The sequence below is a fragment of the Artibeus jamaicensis genome, unplaced genomic scaffold (assembly GCF_021234435.1).
Source record: "Artibeus jamaicensis isolate MK-2021 breed Jamaican fruit bat unplaced genomic scaffold, CSHL_Jam_final contig_1998, whole genome shotgun sequence".
Taxonomy (NCBI): domain Eukaryota; kingdom Metazoa; phylum Chordata; class Mammalia; order Chiroptera; family Phyllostomidae; genus Artibeus; species Artibeus jamaicensis.
In genome coordinates this window covers 2,465,280-2,480,063 of record NW_026521407.1, presented here as the reverse complement: position 1 = coordinate 2,480,063, position 14,784 = coordinate 2,465,280, and the positions used below count along the sequence as shown (strand labels likewise).

General features: G+C 55.5%; 1 long non-coding RNA gene across 1 annotated transcript; it reads right to left on the bottom strand.

Moving 5' to 3' along the window:
* Nucleotides 1–9,848: 9,848 nt before the first annotated feature.
* LOC119052629 (uncharacterized) lies at nt 9,849–13,275 on the bottom strand. The gene is made up of 4 exons (XR_008390030.1): nt 13,204–13,275; nt 11,504–11,690; nt 10,639–10,873; nt 9,849–10,222 (listed from the first exon to the last, which is right to left on the bottom strand). It is a non-coding gene; the product is annotated as an uncharacterized LOC119052629 (long non-coding RNA).
* Between the last annotated feature and the right edge of the window lie 1,509 nt (nt 13,276–14,784).

Genomic DNA, 14,784 nt, shown 5'->3' with positions numbered 1-14,784 from the left:
CCTCGGCTTACAGGAATGAGGAACCAAAGCGCCCCCCCCCCCAGTATCCCATCGCCTGTCTTGGGGTGGCTGTGTTGCCACCGTCCGGGCCCCCCCTTTTGAAGCACTCCAGAGCTAGTTTTCGAGGGCGAATCTCGGCTGGAGTGGGGGCGACAGCTTGGTCTGGAATAAACTGGGTACTAAGTGGTAACAATGAGAAAAATAACCATGAACTCCTGAGCCTCCACCGCCACCCAGAGAAGTTCCTCCTTAAACTGTGGCAGAGGCCAGTGCCCTGGCCCAGGTACGGGGACTGATCCGAATGCCCCCAACTCTTTCCTAGAGAGAGAAGCCAGTCTCTGGAGACTGCATCCTTGAACACGATAAAAGAGAGAGGATCCCAATTTCCCCTTGGGAGACTTCTTACCTCTTCCTCAGCCGCTCCTCCTTGGCCCCGGCCCGTCTCCTGAACTGGGTGGGCCACAGGGAATGAGGCTACTTCTGGGGGCTGAGGTGTCTCCGCTTCGCGGCTCCCGTCGTGGCCCCGGGGAAAGACTGCGTGTCCCTGCCGTGAGTCCACGTCGCGTGGGGGTTGGGATAGTGAGGGATTGGAGACCTCTGCGTCCTTCGGTCCGGCCCCCAACTCTGGTTGTGTTTTGCGAAGTGCAGACCGCCCCCGAGTCCAGTCTAGGGTTCCCTGGCGCTGGCCCAGCGCGGCAGTCCCCGACGGCGCGCACCCCGAATGCTCCGCCGGAGCTCCGCACCTTTGCCTCCGGGCTGGTTGCAGAGTGAAGATCTTTGTGGTTGCCGCCGACCTGCCCCGAGACTGCTTCCCCGCTGCGACAGGAGGACAGGAAGGTCGCTTTGCAGGGAGATGGCTGAGCCGCCCGAGCCTCAGAGTCGGCCTCCCGAGGAGGGTCTGGGCAGCTCGGGACTCTGCACGCCTCCAGTCCCGGCCGCCTCCAGCCCGGGCGCAGGTGGACCCTGGAAGCCTGGGAGGGCCTGGCTGCCAGCTCGCGCCCTTCGGGGGCAGGAGCCTGGCAGAGGGATTAGAAAGGAGGTGTCCAAATCCCGCGGAAGCGTCGGGAAGCGGCAATTCAGAGGCGAAGGCAGAGCAGAGGCAGTTAACGCGAGTGTCCCCTCCCCCTCCGCAAGGCCAAGGGCTGGCCGGGGCTCTGCCCCGCCACCAGCTCAGGGAGCCGCCGACCCAGCGCCTGGCCCGGAGCGGGCCCTCCGCGGCGCGCAGGGGCGGGAGAGGCCGGGCGGGGCGCGCTTTCCGAGCGAGCGGCTTCTTCCCGACGTCTGGCTCCGCGGGACTGGGGGCTCCTAGTCCCCCGGCCGCCGGCGCCGGCGCCAGTTGCTCCCATTTCCCGGCTCTGGATTCTCCTCCGGAGCGCCCTTCCTCACCACAGTTAACGACCTAGCGAAATCCAGACAGGCCCGGGCGGAGGGGCACGTCTACCCTCTCATCCCGGCTAATTAATCGGAGAGCCTTACTTAAAGGAGAGCGAGGACCTGTGAATGGGAGGTTCAGCAGAAAGAGGGGGCGCTGACGCGGCCATTAACCTCCCCGAGGGAAGCGGAGACGCGCCTGGCCGCGTCGGCGGCCCCCGGGGGCCCTTCCTTCTCCGCACGCGAGTTTCGGCCGCTCCAGCTCCCGCCTCCCGTCGGGCTGTTTTACTTCGCTCTTTGCCATTCTTCTCTCTGGCCGCATTCACGGAGCTCTCGCTTTGGTCCTGCCTCTGTGTCCCTGCTGTCTGTCTCCTGCGCCCTTCTCCGCGCCCAACCCAGACCCGAGAGCTTTAACTAAGGTCACGGCGAGAGGCCTCGCTGGCGGTCTGGCTCCGGGTCCCAGAAGCGGCCCTGCAGGGCTGGCCAGAGCTGCGGGAGCTAGAGCCCCGGGGCATACGCCCCTACTCCAAACCCCAAGAGCGAGGGCGTCTGCAGGAAAGAAGGGACCCTAAAACTTGGGATTCTCTTTCGGTGTGGACCTGCTCAGTACTAACCGGCCGGTGGCAGGGTGATCCAGGTCCCCGTGGAGAAGACTCCCTATCGTGCCGATCAGAGGCCCAGAGCGCGCACAAGGTAGGGCATTTGGGGGGCGGGGGAGGCTTGTCTCAGTCCTGGAGTCCTCGGCACCGGTGAGCAGGTGCCCATTTCCCTGGGAAGGCTCGGTGACAGTATCCGTCCAACTTTGTGACACACACGATTGTTAGTTCTCTTTCCATGTATCTTGCGGGATACCCAAGTCTATTTCACTGCCTCCCTCTGCAGTCGCATGTGTGGTATCTGCGCGTGAATGGTGGGTGAAAGGTTCTTAACATTTTGGGGGTCACTCATAGATACTTTAAACCTGAAGAAAGGCATTGATTTCTACCTCCCCAGAGGAAAAATACCCTTATGTAGTACTCACCAAATCCCAATTTTATAGGGTTTCTGACCCCCTGAACCCCAGGTTAAGAACTCCTGTTTGATCAAAGAAGCTGGTGTCTGGAAAACACAGGGACCGGATATGGTCCATGAACGTAGGTCTTCACTCCTCCCCCCGCCTGTGGCTGATATCTCAGTGTTCACCAGATCAACCTTGACCTTTAAAAACAGCTATGTCTGGTATTCCTCCCCACACCATTACTAGCGGGATCCGGCTTCCCAGTGAGGGTCAGTCTTTCCTCCCTCCCCAGGACCAGGGATCTGAAGCGAGTGGGAAGCTGATTTTGGACTGGCCCGGGATGGGCCCAGCTGCTGGGGGGAAGCTGGGCTTGGGCTGCCTCCCGGGGGTAAAAACCGCACTGGAACTCCCGGGAAGAAAAGGCTCCCCAGCAACAACCCCGTAGATAACTCTGTCTGTGAGCCAGACAAGTGGAGACCGGGTGGTAGAATGTTCTTTTGTGTTCCTTGTTAATCTACCTATTCAATTTCCTCAGAGACCTCAAGTCTTCATGCACTAAGGGCTTAGCCAAGGTTAGTGGCTGGAGGACACCAGACTCCGGGCTGGAAGGGGAAGGATTTGTTCCTAAACGTCTTTGTAACTTGATCCTAGGAGCCAAACCACAGGTAGCCCCTAACAAGCCCGGAGGAAGGGGCGGAGTGGGGGGGGGGGTAGGGAGTGGTTAGCAACCCCCTAATTTCACCCAACCTCCCATGTTGCTGCTTATGTGGGTGTAGCTCTTCCTTCCCAGCCAGGGCCGAGCAGAAAGCTGGCCTTCCCCCCACAGCCCTGTGAACTGACCAAGCTAGATCTTCCAGAAGAAAGTTGGGGTTTCTTTGGGGTCTGTGGCATGAACAGACTTCCTCCTTTTAGGACTATATTCAAATAAATTAAGGGAACTGAAAATTATCTGACTTACTGTACCTTCCCCTACACATAGACACACACACTTCCAAACCGAACCCCTCCTGGCTGGCCCTCAACTGCCTATGTATTTTAAGCAAATGTGGCCTGGGGTAGGAAAGATCCCAACCCATTTCTATCTGCCCCTCCCTCAGCTGGCAGGGCCACCACCTACCAGCCCAGCAATTCTGAGCTGTAACAAGAGGCCAACGGTTGGCTTATAGTATTCAGAATCCTGCCTGGTAATAAAAAAATAAATAAATAAACAAACAATTTTCTGCTTAGGACAACCTCAACTGAATAATTCTGGCTGTGAACACCTGACCTAAATGCTTTTAATCAGAGCAGAAGAAATATATGCCTATTTGCTCCTTACTTTACTAATTAAAGAAAGCTAATCGGTGTTCTCAGGAACTTCCGACTGGAGGTCGGAAGCCTCTAGTCAGTTGGTTGCCCCTCCCCCCACAAGGCCATCCCCCCGGTAGAGTGGGCCTCTTTCCGACAAACAGTGGAAGGGAGGGGTGCTCTCAGACCCTCTGCGCCAGGACTTTGGCCCTGAAAAGGCAATGCTGCCATTGGCTAGAAGTTCTTGCCCAGCAAGGTCCTCCCCCTCCCAGGGTCCCTGGACTCCTTTCTGGGAGCAGCACCTCTAACTGGCTGCAAGTCAGCACTCTGACAACTGTTGGGGTGCAGCTCCCCCTGGAGCCCTGGAGTTTAGCCCAGTGCTGGGCACACAGTAGGCACTCAGGGAAAGTTCGCCGACTGTGGATTGAAAGTTTCCACTAGGCCAAGGTCAGAAATTCGTTTGTGGAGTCTCTGAGGCTGATGTGTGGAGACCTCCAGGGCCTCCTGGGGAGCCAGGAAATGAGCAGGACCTCAGATGCTTTTTTCATTTCGGCTTCCTGGGCCCCCTATTTCTTTCTTAGTCTTTCTCTAAAGCACAGTCTTGCTACTCTGGCAAAGAGAAAGGCTCACTGAGAATTGGGAAGAGAATATGTCACTACTCCCCATACATCTTCCCTACCAGATCCAGATACTTCAGGCTGAAGGGAGTTTGAGGAATGAGCAAGATAACTGCTCCAATTCTGTGTTCCTCTTGGAAGAGTGAGTTACAGGCCAAGGGGTTCACGTGGCCTCACTTTTATGGACATTGTTCTCTAAGTCAAAAGAATTAGTTATACATACACAGGCTCAGAGGCACACCTCCAACATAGACTCCTCTGAGAACAAAGCAAGCTCCTTCCTCTTCCTCCATTGCCTCCTCCTCCACCTCTTTCCCCTCCTCTTCCTTGTTATTACTAGTTACTATTTACTAGTAAATAGTAGCAATCCCGGTCCACCTGGCATTGTGCTAAACCCTAGACACATTGTACATTCATTCATCTTTGCAAGGATCCTAAGAGTTGCGATATCCAGATTTTGCAGATGCAGAAGCCTGTGTGTGTGTGTGTGTGTGTGTGTGTGTGTGTGTAAGAATGTTGATGTGATATTGGCAGATCTGAATGCTCCAGAGGTATAACAGGGATGGAAATAAAATTGACGATGAAGAGCTCAAAGTTTTTGAAATATGGAACGTTTTAATAGAACACAGATAATTTCTCCTCCCCTAAAGTAGACAAAGGAGTGATGCAATTAACTGGCTAATTCCAAGCCCCAAATGCTTTCCCTTGAAATGGGCGGATAATGAGGCTGACAGTATGTTTGCAGTTGAATTCGCCTGATGTTGCTCCATTCCAGCCCCCCCACCACCACTTTTGTAAATCCATTGGGCAATCACACACATACTCAGGCACACATTCTCATACACGGGAATGCTGACACTCACAAACCTGATTTCATGCCTCCAGAGTCTTTTATGACTCAGCCCTGGGAGTCATGTGCCCGAGGCTGTGTAGGATGCAGGGGCTCCAGATGTGCACACTCCTAATTGGGCACCTGGCAGGGCCCCTGCCTGGCTGGGAAAGGCACTGAGCCCTGGGCCTGGGCAGGTGCTGCACCCTAGTCTACCGTGGTGGGCAAGTGCCTTTGCTGCCCCAGGCCCCAGTGGTCTTCTAGCCTTTTTCTTCCCTTGCTTCCTTGTGGGGTTCCCTTGTTGGGGACTGCTGTCCTGAGAATAACTTTGGAGAAACTTCTTGAAGGGGGCTGTGAAGTATATAAGGTATCTCTGCCTCAGGGGAAGGAAAAGAGGAAACCCAGTTTCTCCTACACCACGCTTCTCAGATCCTGGATGTCTCTGAGCTCAGACTGGGTGGGGGGGAGGCCTCGGTACAGAATAAGGTTTCTTTTTCCTTAACCTACCCTGTAACTCATAGGCTCCATTGGAGCCAAGGGAGTTGCCTGCCCTCAATGACCTCCTCTGCCTGTCTGTATGACCTTCTCTTTCCGGTTTATGGGACAGTCATATAGTCAACTCCTTCTCTTAGCCATCAGAGCCTCTTTCATAAAGTATTCAAACCTCACAATATCCAGTCTTATGGGTCTGTTTTCACTGGGCCTTTGAGGGCCTAAGGCACTTGCCCACAGTCACACACAGCTAGGAAGTTTATGAACCCTGAGCCGGCCTTGTCCTGGAAGGAAGCGTGCCAGACTTGTCTCGGACCCCAATCCTCGCTGCGTATGGGCCTCCAATTCCCTTGTGTGCTCTCCAAATCTTAGACCCAGAAACCCCTAAACTTCCAACATAGACGGTTCACAAAGGCTGCCTTTCTGGAAGTGAATTTTGATGACAAGAAAGACATTGTTGCTGGGATGGTCATAATTTGGGGGTAAGAACATCCTGTTCGCCTAGAGACTACATCCTCCAGTCCCACGTCACCGTTTTTAGTGGCTGCTCTAATTCTGGCAAATCACTTCATTTCCTCGGGCCACAGTGTCTTCTTTTGCACGTGAGGAGTGGGCGTCGAGTATTCTGGCGCTGCCCTGGAGCTGCCTACCGTGGAGATCACGGGAGATTTGGGCTGTGGAAGGCTCCCTGGAGTCGGGATGGGGGTAGGGGATGCGGAGCGGATGGAGCATGAGTAGCTGTCGATTCCTTTCCCAGCCCTCACTCATTTAATCGTGTTTCTTTCGCTTGGCAGAGGGCGCCAAAGGCGGTGCGCCGGCGGCCAGCCCCGGGCCAAGCCCAGTGCGTCTGCAGGAACCGGGCCCTTCACCCCTGCGTGGGACGCGGAGCTGCGCGAGGATCTTTCTCCTTCAGCGCAGACTCAACGCCAAGGCGCCGCCTAGAGGTCAGCCGCGGCCACAGCCTCACCCGCCAGCGACCACAGAGCTGGAGCCCCAAGCCGTGGCCAGAAATGGGGGGCGGGGTGGGGAGTGGGGGGAATCCAGCCAAGGTCTCAGGGACGTGGCTGCCCGCACTTCTGACTTCTCTGAGACCATCCTCCACCCCCGCCAACGAACCCTGAGAGGGGATCAGGAAGGCCTAGAAATGTTTATTCTTGTGTCTCTTCCTAAATGGAAAGGAGTGATAATTTCCGTTTCTCCGAGGACCCCCTGTTCCGCAGCCTGTGTCTATACTGCCTTCTCTCGCCATTCAAATTGTCCAGCCTCATCCAATTATGCTAAAACTCTGCTTTATCTTCACCGAGGGAAGGGACTAGGGAAAAGTTGCCCCTAAATCTGACATCATAGTTACCCACATTTTCAATTATCTGAGTAATGTGGAGATCGATATGCTTTTGGAAAAGTATTCAGAAAACTTTCGAGGGTGAAAAGAAACATTGCCTAAGTGGTCTTTACTCACTGAGTGGCCATCAGCTGAATTGGTGCGCCAGTGACGGGCCAGGCGGTGCTTGTTGGCACCAGCGCCCCTGTTGGTGGGTGTCTGTGCTCAGCGTTTGAAAGTTGACTCCTTTGGGGCCGGGCGACCTGGGAATGAGGAAGCTGGCTGAGGTCTCTGGGAATGGGTTCGAGGTGTTGCTTGGCCCCTTGCAGGAGTTTTCTTTTTAAAACTGGGATCCGTGGCCTGGGTTCTGGGAATAGGGGCTAGGAGAAAGCAGCAAAGTCCCTGAAAGGTGTATGCAAAACTTGTGTGTGCACAGGTACAGCATTCCAAGGCTGTGGCCTATTCAGATGTTCTAGAGTCTAAGACTAAAATAGTTCAATTCCCTTTCCTGAGCCCAGGGAGCCAGAATCCTAGTTCGGGGAGCCAGTTACTGACCTGTCCCCCCTGCAGCCCTGGGGGTAGGGCAGGGGCTGGGTAATAACAGTCTTGAATGGTAGAGAGACGGCTGGCCCCTCAGTTCTGCCCCCACACACATCACTTACAGCCCCCAGAGGCAAATCCTGGTCGGAGGGTGACTGCTGGTGGCTGCCCTCACAGTATCTTTAGTAAAATTATAGCGCGAAACGGTGAAAAATGAGGGATTTGGGCAAGTAATGAGGAGGGGAGCTGGAGGGACCTCTCTATGCATATCCTGGCATATGAATATTAGGATGGAAACAAGCTACTTCTTGTTCTCCAGCTGTTAAGGGGTCCCCCCTCTTCCTCCTTCATGCCAGGAAGGGAAGGGGCCAGGGGGCACCCCACCACCTGCAGCAGAGTCAGCCTTTCAGAAAATTCAGAAACCGTAGGCCACAGCCTAGTATTTTCCTTGCCTAGTCCACTTTTCACCCATTTAAAAAGAAATCCCCCGCCCTGTTTTGGCACCATTTCTTGGAAGGAGCGGGGGCGGAGGGCCGCACCTGTGCGTCTGTGGAAGAAAGTTGCCCTTGGGGCACCAAACTCCCCCACCCCAGTCTGCAGCTGGGCCCCAATGTTACACCCAAGCTCGGCCGGGGCAAGCTCATCTTGGCCTCCAGTGCCTCTAAGACCTAACCCTGCGGCATTTTGTTGGTGAGTAACTGTGAGGTGTGATCCAATTCCTTGGCTCTCCCACCCAGAAGCGCACCTAACTAGGCCCCGCCAGCCGACACAGTGAGCAGAAAATCGGTAACTTCGCTCCCAGTCGGCTGGAACCCAAGGCGCAAAGGGAATTTTCCTAGTTTTGGTTCACGGTGGCCTAACAACGATTCCAGATGCGGAGTCCACCAAGTTTTATAGAAACCCAACAGTGCCGAGCCAGAAAGTCCAGGTAGTGGTTGTTTCTGTTTGATCCGGAGGCTTTTTGGGAGCCAGAGAGGAGTCGGCGGCCGAGCTCGGCAGAGGCCGATTTGGACACCACGCGGCGCCGGCCGTCACTTCCACTTCCCCGAAGACAGCCCCTCGGTTTCTCCTCTGGGAGCCCCTGCCCGCTCAGGCCTTCCGACCCCTCTCCCCGTCTCTCAAGTACCTGGCAGTAAACGGGCGGGGCAGGGCAAAGGTCTGGCTGCTGCAGATGTAAAGAGAAAAAGAAAAAAAGAAACAAACAAAACCCGCTTTCAGCGGACAGATGCAAAGAATGGAGGTCCAGGGCGTGGTTGGCAGAGCCAGGGGTTTAGCGTAGAAATGCCGGGGCGCCTCGCCGCTTTGGCGAAGATGGGGAGTCTCGTCTGCGCTCGTGAGCCGCGCCCGCGATGCGCGCGGGGCTCGGGGACCGTTGTTGATTCAGGCGGCGGCGTCCGGTCCCGGCCGCATGGCCGCCCGGGTCACCGCGCCGCCCGGGGCGGCCCCGCGGCTCCTCCGAGGGAAGGGCCCGCCTGGCAGCGGGACGCCCGGAGCGCGGCCCGGGGGCCGGGGCTGCTTCTCTCCACGCCGACCAAGTCCTGCTGCGGCAAAAAAAAAAAAAAAAAAAAAAGGAAAAAGAAAAAAAAAAGGGGGGGGCCGAGGCGGGGGCTTTTGCGGCTCGTAAATTTGTTTCCCCTGCCTTTTAACCCGCCCCCCGGCCGTCTTTCTTTTCAGGACTTGAGGGGATGTAAACCGTTTGAAGTTCATCAACACGGTGAAGTTTTATTGTATTTCCGGTCCCCAAGATTTACGCCCGGGAGGGGGAGCGGGCGGCCGGGCGGACTCCTCCGCTCCCTAGGACTTCCCCGCCGGACACGTGGCCACTCGGACACTCGCCTCCGGGCCGAGGGCGGGAGGGAGCCGGGCCGACAGGACGCGGACGCTCGCGCCGTCCGCCTTCCGACGGCCGCCCGCACCCAGCGCCGCGCGGCCCGCAGGTAAGCGCGCCGCCGGCCCGCGGCGGGGAGCCAGTGCGTGCGCACCTGTGCGGCTGCGGGCGTCGCGGGCGTCCCGGGTTGGAGGTGGCAGCGGAGGGCTTCGGCGCGGCCTGCAAGGGAAGGGCCCAGGCGGAAGGTCAGGACGACAGCAGCACGTTTGTTCTCTGCGTTTGAATGTGAGTCCTCAGCCTCCCCACCCCCCCCACCCCCGCCCCGGCTTCATTTGTGAATTTGGAATAGATTGTCTTACCTGGGACAGGAGCTGTCCCTGGGAGCCAGGGCCCTCGGACGTTCCCGGCTGGGCGACTTCGCAGCGACCGCTCATCGCAACCCGCTTTCCCTGGCAGTCATGTTCTTCCGTGGGCGCCCTGGGCGTCCTGGTACTTTCTCGCACTCCGTTCTCCCCTCAGTCTCTCCCACCGTCGTTTTCTCCTAAGAACCGGATTCCTTTCCACTCTCCGGTCTAGATCCCGCCTTAAAGCTGGGGTTTGAGGTAGGGCTTGAAGATGCGGCCTCTCGGCGCTACCCTGGGTGACCCTGCAATACGAGCACTAGCGAGATGGGGACCATAGTTGCGCCCTGATAAGTCTGAAGTTGAGAAATCTTTTTATCTGTGAAGACCTCCAGCTGCATAAACAGAGGCTGAGAGGCAATAATGACCAAGCAGTTATGTCCACCCATGAGGCCCTGTCCAGCTCTGGGGCCAGGCCTCCTGACAGGGAGCAGAAGTTCCTGGAATCTGAGTTGCCAGGACCAGCTCCCCAAAACGGTTTTGCCTGAATTCCCGCCTCCAGTTCTTTGGCTGTGTTTACTGGCAACAGGGTTCTAGTTCTGGAAGAGGTAGAGGGAAATGAACATAGTTAGCCATCCAGCCGTTTTGGCCCAGAAAATGGCTGCAGGGGCCTGCCCCCGGTGAGCCCCTGACCCAGAGCATGAACTGGAACTGCTGAGTGAATTAGGTAGTTTCATGTTGTTGGGCCTGGACTTGTGATCACAACGACATTAAACCACCCGACTCACGGCAGTTACTGCTCCTCGCTTAGCTGGAGGAGTGGGGTGTGGGGCGAAAGTCTGGACTAGTGCAAAGCGGTGAAGAGGGCTCACGCCCCTCCACCAGCAGCAGCCAGTGTGTTCACCAGAGAGGAGCCCTGGGAAATTCTAGGTTGTCTCCCCACTTGTGTGTGTTTTACCGTGTGTCGGGAGGGAAGGGCACCAAAAGGCACCTTCTCTCCCACCAAGAAAGGCACCTTGCCGGGCTGCTCTGCAGGGCCCGAGGGTGGCAGCTGGGGCTTCAAGAGACCTTCCTTGGGGTCTGGGGCTCCTTTCTGCACTCAGACTTTCCAAGGAAAGTCTCCCCAACTTGGCAAGTGCTTGATTTCAAGAGACACAGGGAGTCCTTGAGGTCTTTGTAGCTCCTGGGGCAGAGGGCTCCACCTCAACAGGAAGCTTTAGGTCCTTGAAGAGGGCGCAGTGCAGTCCATTCTAGAAGGAAAACATCAGGATCCCTTGCAGTTTCAGCTACTAGGCCTCCAGGGTCCTTTGCAGGGCCCCCTAGTGGGGCAGAAGTGGGTTTTTTTTTTAAGTCCTTTTCCCAATCCCACAGTTGGCTCCTTCCCCACCTAGAGGCCAAGGCATCCTCACAGACTCTGGGTCTGGCTGCAGGTTTATGTGGGTGTTGAGAGCCAACCCCTGGGAAAAGGGCCTGACTTGTAGGCTACTGGGGAGCCCAGGCTGTTGGGCAGTTCATCCAGACCGACAGAGTGACAGGAGATGGAGAAGGGGGTGGGGTGGGGGCAAAGCTGTGATACCCTCTTTGACCCCAGCCCTCTCCAGGCTCCTGGCTCTCTGCCCAGGAAAGGAGTAACTACAAGTGCTAGCGGAAGGCATGGGATGGTCCAAAGCATAAGCTAACTTTTGTTCCCTTACCCCCCCCCACCTCCCACCCCTGCTTGAGGCAGAGGAAATGTGGAAAGGGGCCCAACCGGATGGGGCTCCGGCGCCAGGCTGACTTGGAGGGTAAAGGAGGGGGGTCTTTGAACAAGGGGCCTCTGCCCCTCTGCTAGGGGCCCCTTGGGAGACCCACTCCCAACCCAGGGGAAATGCAACCTTTACCCCACTGTCCTGGTGAGCCGAGGCCCGCAGCACTGTCTCTTGATGTCGTCTCGCCCTCCGGTCTGGGTGAAGGGAGTCTGGAGTGCCCTTGCTTCTCCCTGAGCCTCTCACAAACCTGCCCAGCGGCTCGGAGCCTCGCTGTCTTCCATCCCTTGCGTTCCTCAGCCACCCCCTCCCAGGAACAGTGCTGTAAAAAGAAAAAAAGAGGGGGGGGATGTTAGAGAGAAAGGAGGAAATAAAGTCTTTGGAAAGCAGAGAGTTTTACAACAGCCACAGGTTTTATGGAAGCAATTCCGTAACAACCTTCTACCTGCTCAACTCCTTTCTGCCCGGCCTGCCGCCCGCCCCGTTTGGCCTCCTGGACGCTCCCTCCCAAGGAGTCAGCCCCCCCCCCTTTCGAATCCCTGATGTCTGAGAGTTTGGTAAGAAGAGATTCCAGAGATGTGCTTGGGCCGCTGACCTCTCAGTCCTTCCTTTCATCTCGGACATTTTGGAAGGGATGTTGCGCAGCACATTTCGTTACTTTACAATTAAAACCCCCATCTGCAGGGTGTGGAAACACTGAGGTTTGAATTCGTGTGTGCAGATTCGATGTGATTCGTTTGGGAGCTGGTTTTGTAAAGGGGTGAAGGCTCTGAGCACCTCAGTTTCTTCCCCCCACGGAGCGACTGTCCCGTCTCCCTTCCCAGAGGGGGTCTGGGCTCTGATCCTGGGTCAGAAGAAATATCTTGGGGGTGCTTGGGGGCATAGACTGGAGGACTTTTCTAATTTCGTTGTCCACGGCAGTGCTTCAGAGTGACCTCCACAGTTACCGGAGGGCGTTCCCATTAAACTCATCTTTGCCTACTGGTCAGATCACACCATGTGGGACACGCTCATGCACAAGTGATGGTTCCTCCGTCTGGTGCCCATCACTGCCCTGAAGTAAGGATCACAAAACGCACACTCGTCCCTGCAGCTGTAGGTAAGATACGCAGCAAAGGATTTTTTTAGGGGGGAACAAAACATGTCATGAAATTTCATGACCTCCCTGGAAACAATTTGAGGTATTTCCTTCACCTTCCAGATAAATGTTTTAGGAGGAAGTTGTAAAAGAATTCAAATTTAAGTCGCATACATGTGTTCGAGGATGCAATATACATTTTACTTCAATATTAAGTCAACAGGCAGATTTTCAAGTGAAGCTTCCGAATCAGCTCATGGTTTATAGCCATAATTCAAGTACGCACATACTTAAGTTTTGGCCCTTTTCACAGGGGGTGTGATGGCTATAAGAATGTACACGCAAGCTTTTGGATCATAGATCTCATACGAGTAAAACTGTAAATCTACATAACTCACAGGGTTGTCCACGCATCCACTTATGAACCATTAGATTCTACGTGTGAAAGCGTAAGCACATCCAGTATTACGGTTGGGCAGATTTACTTATTACATATTCTATACATAGCACAGAGCACGGCACATTTGCACACCGGGTTCAACGTGGATTTGAAATATATGTACAGGGTATACACATCTATTGAAACACAGCATGCATAAATTTCAGCTTAGTTTACCCATGAAAAACAAACTTCCCCTTTTCCTATTTATTGTTTTTGGGTTTTTCTTTCTTTCCATTTTCCCCTCTGCCTAAAATTTCTCTCTCTTCTTACTGACAAGGACCCTTCTAAAATCCGCCCCTGAATCGAGGCACTCACCGGCTGGTCCTGGCCAGGGCTGGCCTCTGTGTTCCCCACCTCGGCCTCACTCAGCAGGGCTCTGGGCCCCGGTGCGGCCAGGGGCTGCAGCTCTGCCCTTCCTGCTCTGCCCGGAGCTCCCAGAGCCCGGCCCCAGCTGTGCTCAGGCCCGGCTCCTGTGCAGGGAATGGCAAGAAGCTTGGAGGGAAGGCAGGGTTTTCCTTGTTTCTCTTTAGGATGGGGGGTGGGGTGGGGAGCAGTTTGCTCCCTCAGGACAAAGTGACCCCACTCAAGCAACCCCTATTAAGCAGCTTTAGAAACTGGGCTCCGGGGGCTGCAATCCTGTTTGCCTCCCTCAGGCGTGGTAGGTGCCATTGTCTGGGAGAAAAAACAAGGTTTGGTCGGGGGGTGGTCACGGGCCCTTAACACCCAAACAGGGGGCTCCTTCTCAGCCAACCGTTTAATCATTTGCTTGAACAGGAGTTGAGCTCCGATTTGGAGCAACAGTGCTTTCTAGAAAAGCCTATATCTGCGTGGGACTCATTGCGTGGCACACCAAGTCCCCACCTGGACGGAGGTGAGCTGTGGTGCAGACGCCAGGGCCTGGTGCTAGTTCGTGCTTTTCCTTCCAGTCACCTCTCCTGAGGGGACTGAGGCCCTCAGAGCCTGTCACTTTGAAGTTGTCCCCACCCTCCAGCTTCCTTGTGAGCTAAGGCTAATCTCTGGTCTCAGAAAAGAGGTCTGGGTCCCCTCCTTATTCGACACCCAGAGAGCCACCAGGGGTTCGGGGCAACTGGGGGACAGACAGGAGCCCCCAGCCTGGACCCTGCCTGCTGGGACGTTCCAGCCTGGGAGGGCAGGGGCCATGGCCCTCATGTCCTTCTAGCTCTAACTTCCTCCCTGAGCTCAGTGGCCCCCTTGACTGCTCTCTGGAGCGGCAAAGCCAGGGTGGGGAGTGGCAGCCGGAGGGCCGCAGTCGGTCCCGAGCCCACACAGCCCGCGTCTGTGGAACAACCTCGCGCTGTGGCTTCTCCATAAATTAAAAGAAGTCCCTGCCCCGCGTCCGCATGTCCTTTTGGACCCTAATTTATATATTGCACAAGGCCATCTACTCAGCCCGCCATGCTTCATAACACCATTATTTATGGCAGGAGAGATCTTTTTCCTGAAGAATATATTTATTACAGGTAAAGCCAACAGCAGACTCCATACATCTGGCAAATTGAGAACAGGTGCTTTGCCTTAAAACTGTGATTCATTCACACTGCGCCCAGCTTTCTCGCGGGCGAGTCCGGCAGCTCCCTCCACTTTCCCAAGCGTCCTACCGCTACTTAGAAGAATTGGCATATTTTTTTTTTTCTCCACACTTGGGTCCCCTGGAAAAAGCAGATCTTCCAGCTGTTCAGTTCCGGAAATGCTGGGCTGTCGCCCTCGGAGAGCTGGGGTGGAAAAGGAGGGGGGGGCGGCTGGGCGCCTGCATTGATCTTTAAAAAATCATTTTGAAATCGCCATAATGTGAAGAAATATGGCGCTTCGCCCTCGTATTTCACACGTAATGACACGAGATGGCTTCATTTGGAAAGAAAAGCGGGTGGGAGGGTG